General features: G+C 35.4%; 1 pseudogene; it reads left to right on the forward strand.

Moving 5' to 3' along the window:
* The first annotated feature begins 2,616 nt into the window (after positions 1-2,616).
* Positions 2,617-8,453, forward strand: LOC149544479 (cell division cycle 20.2, cofactor of APC complex-like; annotated as a pseudogene).
* The last annotated feature ends 865 nt before the right edge of the window (positions 8,454-9,318 follow it).

Raw genomic sequence — 9,318 nt, forward strand, 5'->3', positions numbered from 1 at the left:
TAACATGAACACAAGAGACACCAAGATTTAATGTGGAAACCCAAGTTTGGGAATCCACTAGTTGCAACTAGTTACTGATTTTCACTCTTCTGAAGTGAGCCCTATTAGGAGCCAACCCTATTAAAGGTTACAAAACACATTGTTATGTGTGACCCTATTAGAGGATTTAATTCACCTTGTTAGGAGTGACCTTGTTAGAGGTATTTAGACACTTCAATCTTGAAATGCCACCTTGTTAGAGGATTTTGTAAATAGTTGTTAGGCTAACAATGTTAAGAGATTTGATTCACCACTACAATTATTAGAAAGTAACAATGAATTGACTTGAATGCTGATGCAACTGACTTTGTTGATTTAGATCTCAATTTTGACTTTATTACTTGATCCTCCTAGATCATAAAATTTTTTGTAGCTCAGTCAACTCGAATGCTCTATCCTGTATAGATATCCTTCAAATTTTCTTCCTTAGTTCATCTTGTTTAATTCCAAATTTCAATCCTTAGCTTGACCTTTCATATATATGCTTGTCAAGTAAGCTTGATTACTCTTTTAATCAAATAATTTTCAGCCCTTAAGTCAGCTTGTATTGAACAATAGTTTTATCAAACTTAATATGCTGATATTCGGCTAATATAGAATTGAGTTCTTTGTCAATAGAGAGGATCCCTTCGTTAACCGACTCAACTTGGTTAGAATAGGAGTTCTAATATTAACTGACCCAACTCAATCAATATTGACTTCTCTTCATTAACCTACTAAGCTCAGTCAATATTGTATCTCAACTTGGTTAAAATTGAACGCTTGACATATACAGGAAACTGCCTTCGATGTGTCAGTGATCTCAACTATAACTAACTCTTGATAAAGATGTGACATTTTGTGTAGCAAAAAGGATAATATATAATTCAATAATCATTATCAAAAATCACCCTCTTTGTCATTGATGGTAGCACAACATGTCATAATTATATAAAGAGATTTTAGATCAAAATAGTAGTATGGATAATATCCTTAGTTTTGTTCTGATTCTCATCCATGAGAACCCCCTCTATCAGTGAGAACTCCCTCTGACATCAATTGCTCCCTCTAGAATGATTTTCTCTAACTAAAATATGCCCCTCTGACTTACTGATCTCTTCTTATGCAAAATGAACTTGCTGATACAAAATTTATCTTATATGATAGCAAACTCTCCCTCTTTAACATCTCATGCCAAAGACAACAATTAATGTATTTTCCATGTACTTGATGTACTAATTCATACACAATCTTCTTTGACAATATTGCATTAGCTTAACTAATCTTCAAAATGCTTGGTTGATGCATCACTAAACATTGTTTAGTGAAATTAAGATAGAGGAATGACCCCTAGCTTACCTCTTAGATACAAAAATGCATCCTTAGGTAATGACTTGGTGAATATTTCTACAACTTGTTCCTTTTTATTCACATATTCCAATCTAACCTCTTTGTCTTGCACTAATTCTCTATGAAAATAATATTTTATTGCAATGTGCTTTGTCTTGGTATGTATCACAAGATTCTTGAATATGTTAATTGCACTAGTGTTATCAGAGAAGATCACTATTGGATCCTTGATTTTTTCTTTCATACCTGACAATACTTGTTTGAACCAAATGATGTTGGAGCAATTATCTGTTGCTATAATATATGAACTACTTCTGTCGTAGACTGACATATGCAATTCTTTTTCTTTCTTGTCCAAGACACTGTTCTTGAATCTAACTTTTCAAATATATATATATATATATATATATATATATGAAGAAATTTACTTTTTATTGAAAAAAAAGATAAGTACAATAAATTAAAAAATAAATAGTTGGAGAGCATGGAGTGTATTCTCATTGTAAGGAGAATGCCTTTTTGAATGGCCTTTTATTTCAGGTATGCTTGAAGCTTTAGGGTTTAGCCCTTGAATGTCCTTTCAACATACAACCACATCTAATGGTCTTTTATTTTAGGTATGCTTAGATCTTTAGGGTTTGGCCCTCCCTTTATCTGTTTATTCAAATGTATTAGTAGATATCTTACTTTTACCACTTTTAATGATCTAGAATTTCAAACTTCTAGCCTTTTAGATCTACAAGAATACAACATAGTTTAACAACAAAACAAGAAATTTTTAAAAGTAAAATAAAATTATGATTGAAATTTTTGGAACTAAAATTTTCCTATAGAATAAGTCAACTAAATAATAAATAAAACTCTAAAAATTCCAATTAAAAACCAATAAGGGAAAAAATTATATTACAATTTCTTATAAACAATTATGAATGGTTACTAGTTCCCGTCGGTCTTTGAAATTTCAAAATGTTTACCATATAAATAATCCTCTACACTCAATTATCCAAACCTCTCATCAACTCTCTAATTTTTGAATTGACTGATTTCAAATTTAGTGGTTGTAGGCTTTTGCTAAACTAAATCTGTTGGCTACTGGGCTCCTTCCTATTGTTCTTCTATTTCCTCATTATTAACATACAACAAACTAATATCATATTGAACAGTTGTATATTGTAATTTATTTTTAGTTACTTTTTTTTTAGTGTGTTTGGGTTTCCTTTGTTTTGTGTGCTTTTTTTTTGGTGTTGTGGATTACAAGCTTTCTTTCAATTCAATACAATGAAGAAGGATTTTGCATCACCTCAAACACCCAGCGTTTGAACTGTTTCTAGAAGGCCAAAGATCACTCATCATGTATGAAAGCAATTGCCAACTCCTATAAAAAATGTCTGTATTACATTTTCCTTTTGTTCCTTAAAGGAATGTAGTACATTTTAGTTTATTTTTTCTTGGTGTTCAAATCATCATTGGTTTGTCATTCGTTGCAGGGGGATAGGCTCATTGCAAACATAAGCTCCATAGATTTTGACTGGGCTCGGTATTTGGTAAATGACAGAGAGCAAGTTTCTAGTTTTGGAATATTAAATGCAAGAAGGCCATTTGCCCCTGCAGCCAAACACCCACCTACCACCCTTGAATGTTCAGATAATTTATTATAGGTAGGTGAGTTTTTCAAATTCAAAAATGAGAGGGAAAACATTTTGCAAGTAAGACAAAAAGGCATGTTTGATTTATTCATTTTTTTAGAGTGTGTGCATTCAGCAGAATAGAGAAAACATAGAGAGCAGAGTGTTTAGCATTTAAGCATAGCAGAGAGAAGTTGTAGAGAAAGTGATCAACAGATCTAGTTTGTTGCAAGGACAGAGGAAGTTTATTTCATGACTGCAGTTGCACGTGCTTCTTTGTGTCATCTTGTAAGTTTGTAGTTTGTTGTTTGATTCGACCTGTTGAAGTAGTGATTGCTCCAGACATTGTAGTATGCAGCCATTAGAGCTGTAAGTTTGAAATTTTCTAGTTTGAAGTTTTAGGGTTACTTTAGGGTTTTCTGGTTGAAGCTGAATGTTCCTAGATTTTGTGATGATTTAATCTAAGTTGAATAGAAAGCAAGAAGGCATACTTGAATCCATTGTTCTTCTTCTTCTATTCCTTATATTTGAAAAGTTTATTTCAAAGCTTCAAGTTCTGGTTATCTGATTTTAATGGTGAAAGTTATTCGTGTTACAAGTCTTCACTCGGTTAAGTCTTGTTAAAGGTTTTATCTTTGCAGTGTCTACCAAGTTCACTCGATATCTTCATCTACCAAGCACCACCCTTCTATGGCTATCGAGTTCACTCAGCATCCACACTACCAAGCTCACTCGGCATCCTTTGGCTACCGAGTTGTTTGTTCTTCATTTACCGAGCTCACTCGGTAAACTCTCCTACCACTCGATTTCTTAGTGTTTACTGAGCAAAACTATCACTCGGCAATTGTGAGTGCCGAGCAAAATTTTAGGTTTAGGGTTGTGAATGATTTTATTTTAATATTTCTCACATGGTATCAGAGCTGCAGCTAGCAAACATTTTTACTAAGCCATTAGGCATTAGACCTTTTGTACACCTAAGAGAGTGTCTTGGTGTAGTTGATGTGGATCAACAATGATCCTTGTTTGTTTGGCTTAGGACAAAGGGGGAGTGTTAGAATATTAGATGCAAGAAGGTTGTTTGCCTCTAAAGTTTATGCCTAAAAGTCTTAGGGAGATTTAGCAAGATGAAAGGTATGAAGATTATGATGAGAGTGTTAATTTGCATTATTTTCTCATCGTGATACAATATATTTTGAAGAAGCTATTAAGGAGAAGAAATGGTGTAAGGCCATGGATGAGGAAATAGATGCTATAGAAAGGAATGAGACATGGGAGCTAATTGATTTGCCTCCCAAGAAGCAAGTGATTGGAGTGAAATGGGTCTACAAGACCAAATGTAATGTTGAAGGAAAGATTGATAGGCATAAGGCAAGGCTGGTAATCAAGGGCTACAAACAACAGTATGTCAGAGATTATGATGAAACCTATGCCTTGGTTGTAAGAATGGAAACCGTGCGTGCTGTCATAGCAATTGTAACTCAGCACAAATGGAAGGTATACCAAATGGATGTGAAGTCTGCCTTCCTAAATGGTGTATTGAAGGAAGAAGTCTATGTGGAGCAGCCACCTGGTTATGAAGTAGCAGGTGAAGAGAATAAAGTATATAGATTGAAGAGAGCTCTTTATGGGCTCAAGAAAGCTCCAAGGGCATGGTATAGTAGGATTGACTCATATTTGATGAGCAATGGCTTTAGCAAAAGAAATGGTGAGCCTACTCTCTACATCAAGACATCAAATGGAAATGTATTGATTATTGTCTTATATGTAGATGATTTGATTTTTACTAGTAATGACAAGGCTCTAATTGATGAGTTCAAAGAGGCCATGAAAAATGAATTTGAGATGACAGACCTTGGTCTCTTGAAGTACTTTCTAGGCATAGAAGTAAAACAAATGCATGATGGCATCTTTATCTCTCAAGAAAAATATGCAGGGCAGATCTTGGAGAGATTCAAAATGTAGAATAGTGAGGCAGCCCCAACACCAATAGCAATAGGTCTGAAGTTGAGCAAGGAAGACTCTAGCAAGAGAGTGGATCCAACACTATACAAGAGTATGGTTGGAAGTTTGATGTATTTGACTGCAACTCGGCCAAACCTAATGCATGCAGTAAGTTTGATTTCCAAATTTATGAAAACACCAAAGGATTCATATTGGCAAGTGGGAAAGAGGATCTTAAGGTATGTTAATGGTACCAAGGGGTTTGGGATTTTGTATACCGCAAATGATGATATCAAGTTGGTTGGTTACACGGATAGTGATTGGGTTGAAAGTATAGATGATAGGAAGAGCACTTCTGGATATGTATTTCATATGGGATTGGGTGCAATTTTATGGACATCCAAGAAACAACCTATTGTTGCTCAATCTACAACAAAGCCTGAATACATAGTAGCAAATGCAGTAGCATGTCAAGCTATTTGGCTAAGGAGGATCTTGACAGATTTGAATGAAAGGTAAGGGGATGGAACCACAATTTATTGTGACAACATCTCATCAATTGCATTGTACAAGAATCCAGTCTTCCATGGGAGAAGCAACATATAGAGATCAGATATCACTTCATCAAAGAGTTGGTGGAGAATGGAGATATCAAGATGGAATTTCGCAGGTTAGAGCAGCAGCTAGCAAACATTTTTACTAAACCATCAGGCATTGGACCTTTTGTACACCCAAGAGAGTGTCTTGGTGTAGTTGATGTGGATCAGCAGTGATCCTTATTTTTTTGGCTCGGGACAAAGGGGGAGTGTTGGAATATTAAATGTAAGAAGGCCATTTTCCCTTGGAGCTAAACATCCACCTACCACCCCTGAACATTCAAATAATTTATTACGGATAGGTGAGTTTTTCAAATTCAAAAATGAGGGGGAAAACATTTTGCAAGTAAGACAAAAAGGCATGTTTGATTGATTCATTTTTTTTTTAGAGTGTGTGCATTCAACAGAACATAGAAAACACAAACAGTAGAGTATTCAGTGTTTAAGCATAGCAGAGAGAAGTTGCAGAGAAAGTGATCAACATATCTAGTTTGTTGCATGGATAGAGGAAGTTTATTTCATGACTGCAGTTGCATGTGCTTCTTTGTGTCATCCTGTAAGTTCATAGTTTTTTGTTTGATTCGACTTGTTGAAGCAGTGATTGCTCTAGGCATTGCAGTATGCAGCCATTAGAGCTGTAAGTTTGAAGTTTTCCAGTTTGAAGTTTTAGGGTTACCTTAGGGTTTTCTGGTTGAAGTCGAATACTCCCAGATTTTGTAATGATTTCATCTAAGTTGAATAGAAAGAAATCAAGCATACTTGAATCCATTGTTCTTCTTCTTCTATTCCTTGCATTTGAAAGGTTTATTTGAAACCTTCAAGTTTTGGTTATATGGTTTTAATGGTGAAAGTTATTCATGTTACAAGTCTTCACTCAGTTAAGTCTTGTTAAAGGTTTTATCTCTGCAGTGTCTACCGAGTTCACTTGGTATCTTCATCTACCGAGCACCACCCTTCAGTAGCTACCAAGTTCACTTGGCATCCACACTACCGACCTCACTGAGCATCCTTTGGCTACCGAGTTATTTGTTCTTCATTTACCAAGCTCACTCGGTAAACTCTCTTGCCACTCGATTTCTTAGTGTTTACCGAGCAAAACTATCACTCGGCAATTGTGAGTGCCGACCAAATTTTTTAGGTTTAGGGTTGTGAATGATTTTATTTAATATTTCTCACATCTAGCTTGGCAATAGATTGTAATAAAATGTCCAATGTTTTAAGCTTTAGTCAAAAGCCATCTTCACAGGGATTGCAATCCATTTTTTCTGAATCCCTTTCTGTTAATAATTGCCCCAAAACTAGAAGATTATAGCGGTGCTACATACCTCAAGTAAGGGTTATTCTCTTTGTGAACATTTTGCAAATTTTCTGCATGTTAAATTTGTGTTTGGTCCCTAGTATTTGGTGCTTTTGTAAGGATGTAGATGTTCTTTGGAATATGGAGTAAGATCATCAGATTGGGTGCTTTTGCAATCTAAGGATTGGACAAGTTCTTTATTTTGATAATAGTTTTTACAGTTTGCTATGGATTCATCAACATTAATATTTATACACTGTTGTAAGGATTCAGATCTCCAACTAACTGGTTTAATAAGTATTGTAGTGCAAGTTTGCTTTTAAATTTGAGTATGTAACCAACATGCATTATAAATAGATTGTAGAAATCTGATAATATTAAAAGAATTGTTGTTCTTTATCTTATTTGCAATTGGATTTTTGATTCTTTTTCTTATTTGCAATTTTTTTAATATCTTACATGGGTGCGTGCAGCATTCAGATAGAACATTGGACGCTCCAGATTTTCTTGATGATAATCATTTGAATGTATTAGATTGGAGGGAAAGCAACATTTTATCGATAGCTCTCGGCAATGCAGTCTACTTATGGGATGCAAATAGGAGCAATTGTTCTGAGCTTTTGACTGTAGATAACGATGTTGGTCCAATAAGCAGTGTTAATTGGGCACCAAATGAAAAACATATCGCCATTGAATTGACATCTAATCGGCAGGTAGACATTATGAAGTGTTTGATGTCTTAAATCTGTTTCCCCCCTTCAAATTAATGCAACCATTATTACCTTGTAGTCCTATCGCATTGAATGCAGGTGAGATCCTTGAAAGGTCATGCTGGATGTATAGGCTCCCTTTCTTGGAATGACAGTATGCTTGCAATTGGTGGTGAGGACGGTAAAATAATACTCCATGATGTCTGTATCCGTAGCTCAAATGTTAAGACATACAGAGGCCATGAGCAGGAAGTGGGTGGATTGAAATGGTCCTTCTCTGGTCAGCTACTTGCGAGTGGGGGTAGTGACAATTTGCTTCATCTCTGGGAGAAGAGCATGTCATCCTCCAATGTGAGAAAATAGTATCTTCACAGGACGGAGGAACATTATGATGCTCTTACGGCCCTGGCATGGTGCCCTTTCCAGCACAATATTTTGGCATCTGGTGGAGGTCTTATAGACCAAACAGTTAAGTTCTGAAATAGTGTTAGTGGAGCATGCCTAAAGAGCATTGTCACCAACTCTTCAGTTTGTGCATTGTTGTGGAATAAACATGAGCGAGATATCTTGAGCGGACATGGGCATATCGAGAACCATTTGATCTTATAGAAATACCCATCTATGGCAAAGATTGCAGATCTCAGTGATAATACTTCCAGGGTCCTTCATCTGGCACAGGTATATATGCATACCGAACGTTGGTGGTATTTGCATAGCGTCCTTGATTGAATATTCAGTTAATGTCAACCGTCACTGTATTTTGTACTTTAGAGCCCAGACGGATATACTGTCTCATCAGCTGTAGCAGCCAAGACTAAGGTTTTGGATTGTCTTTGGAACTCCTGATACCTCAAAGAGTACAAAAACGAAAGAGCCAGAGGGAATTCTCGACCCTTATTTTATACATATTCGGTAGTGGCCTATCGATCCCGTGGAACAGAAAAGATTTAGACTTCAGGTGATGCCGAATATTTTCTTCTTTGGCAATTCTGTTATAACGTATATTCGCTAAAAAAAAATGCCTTTCGGCACTTTTAGTATGTATGAAGTAGATGTAACAAAACCTATAAATTTGTGATGGCTCAATCCTTTTGTGTTATAATTTATGTGTTGGTGAAATTGCTTGCGGCTGATTTCTTTTTCATTTTAGTTTATATAAAGTTGTTACATGTATGCTCAACTTGTTTTTAGAACTTTGTTACAAATAGGCCGTTAATAATTTTTTATGCAGATGGTTTATGTGTGCAGGTATCTAGGTATACATGGTAGGCATACGTTTTGGACATACGAACAATAAGATCATTCTGAGTTAGGCTCTGCAACGATTTGCTTATCGTGATGGACATCCATTCTCAGCACATTGACGTCATTTTGACATATGTACCAATGATATTACTAACTAGCACTTGTACTTTTGAAGGGTGCAAGGATTAAGCTTATAGATTTATGTAATGATTGTCCTTTCAATTGGCCGTTGACCTCTACAACTATTAGGTTTATTTAAAAATATTCAACCAAGTGAACTCCAACGTATCCACATATCATATTATCTTGTTGCTTTTGAGGTGAGAATTTTCATTAATTTTTTTTACAGATAGACACTATTTTTTCCATAAAAGTTGTGTTCTTGGGCCCAAACAATCATGATTCAAATAAAAGCTCTCCATCAAGCAACTTTTGGGAAAGAGTTGAACCTATGAAAGATAAGTAAAGTGATGTCAAAGCTCACATGCATGCTTATATAAAACATGTTTCAAACTCATAGGCACCATTTTTGTTTC

Source organism: Cupressus sempervirens, chromosome 8, assembly GCF_028749045.1.
Source record: "Cupressus sempervirens isolate cs-2001-9-10 chromosome 8, ASM2874904v1, whole genome shotgun sequence".
Lineage (NCBI taxonomy): Eukaryota > Viridiplantae > Streptophyta > Pinopsida > Cupressales > Cupressaceae > Cupressus > Cupressus sempervirens.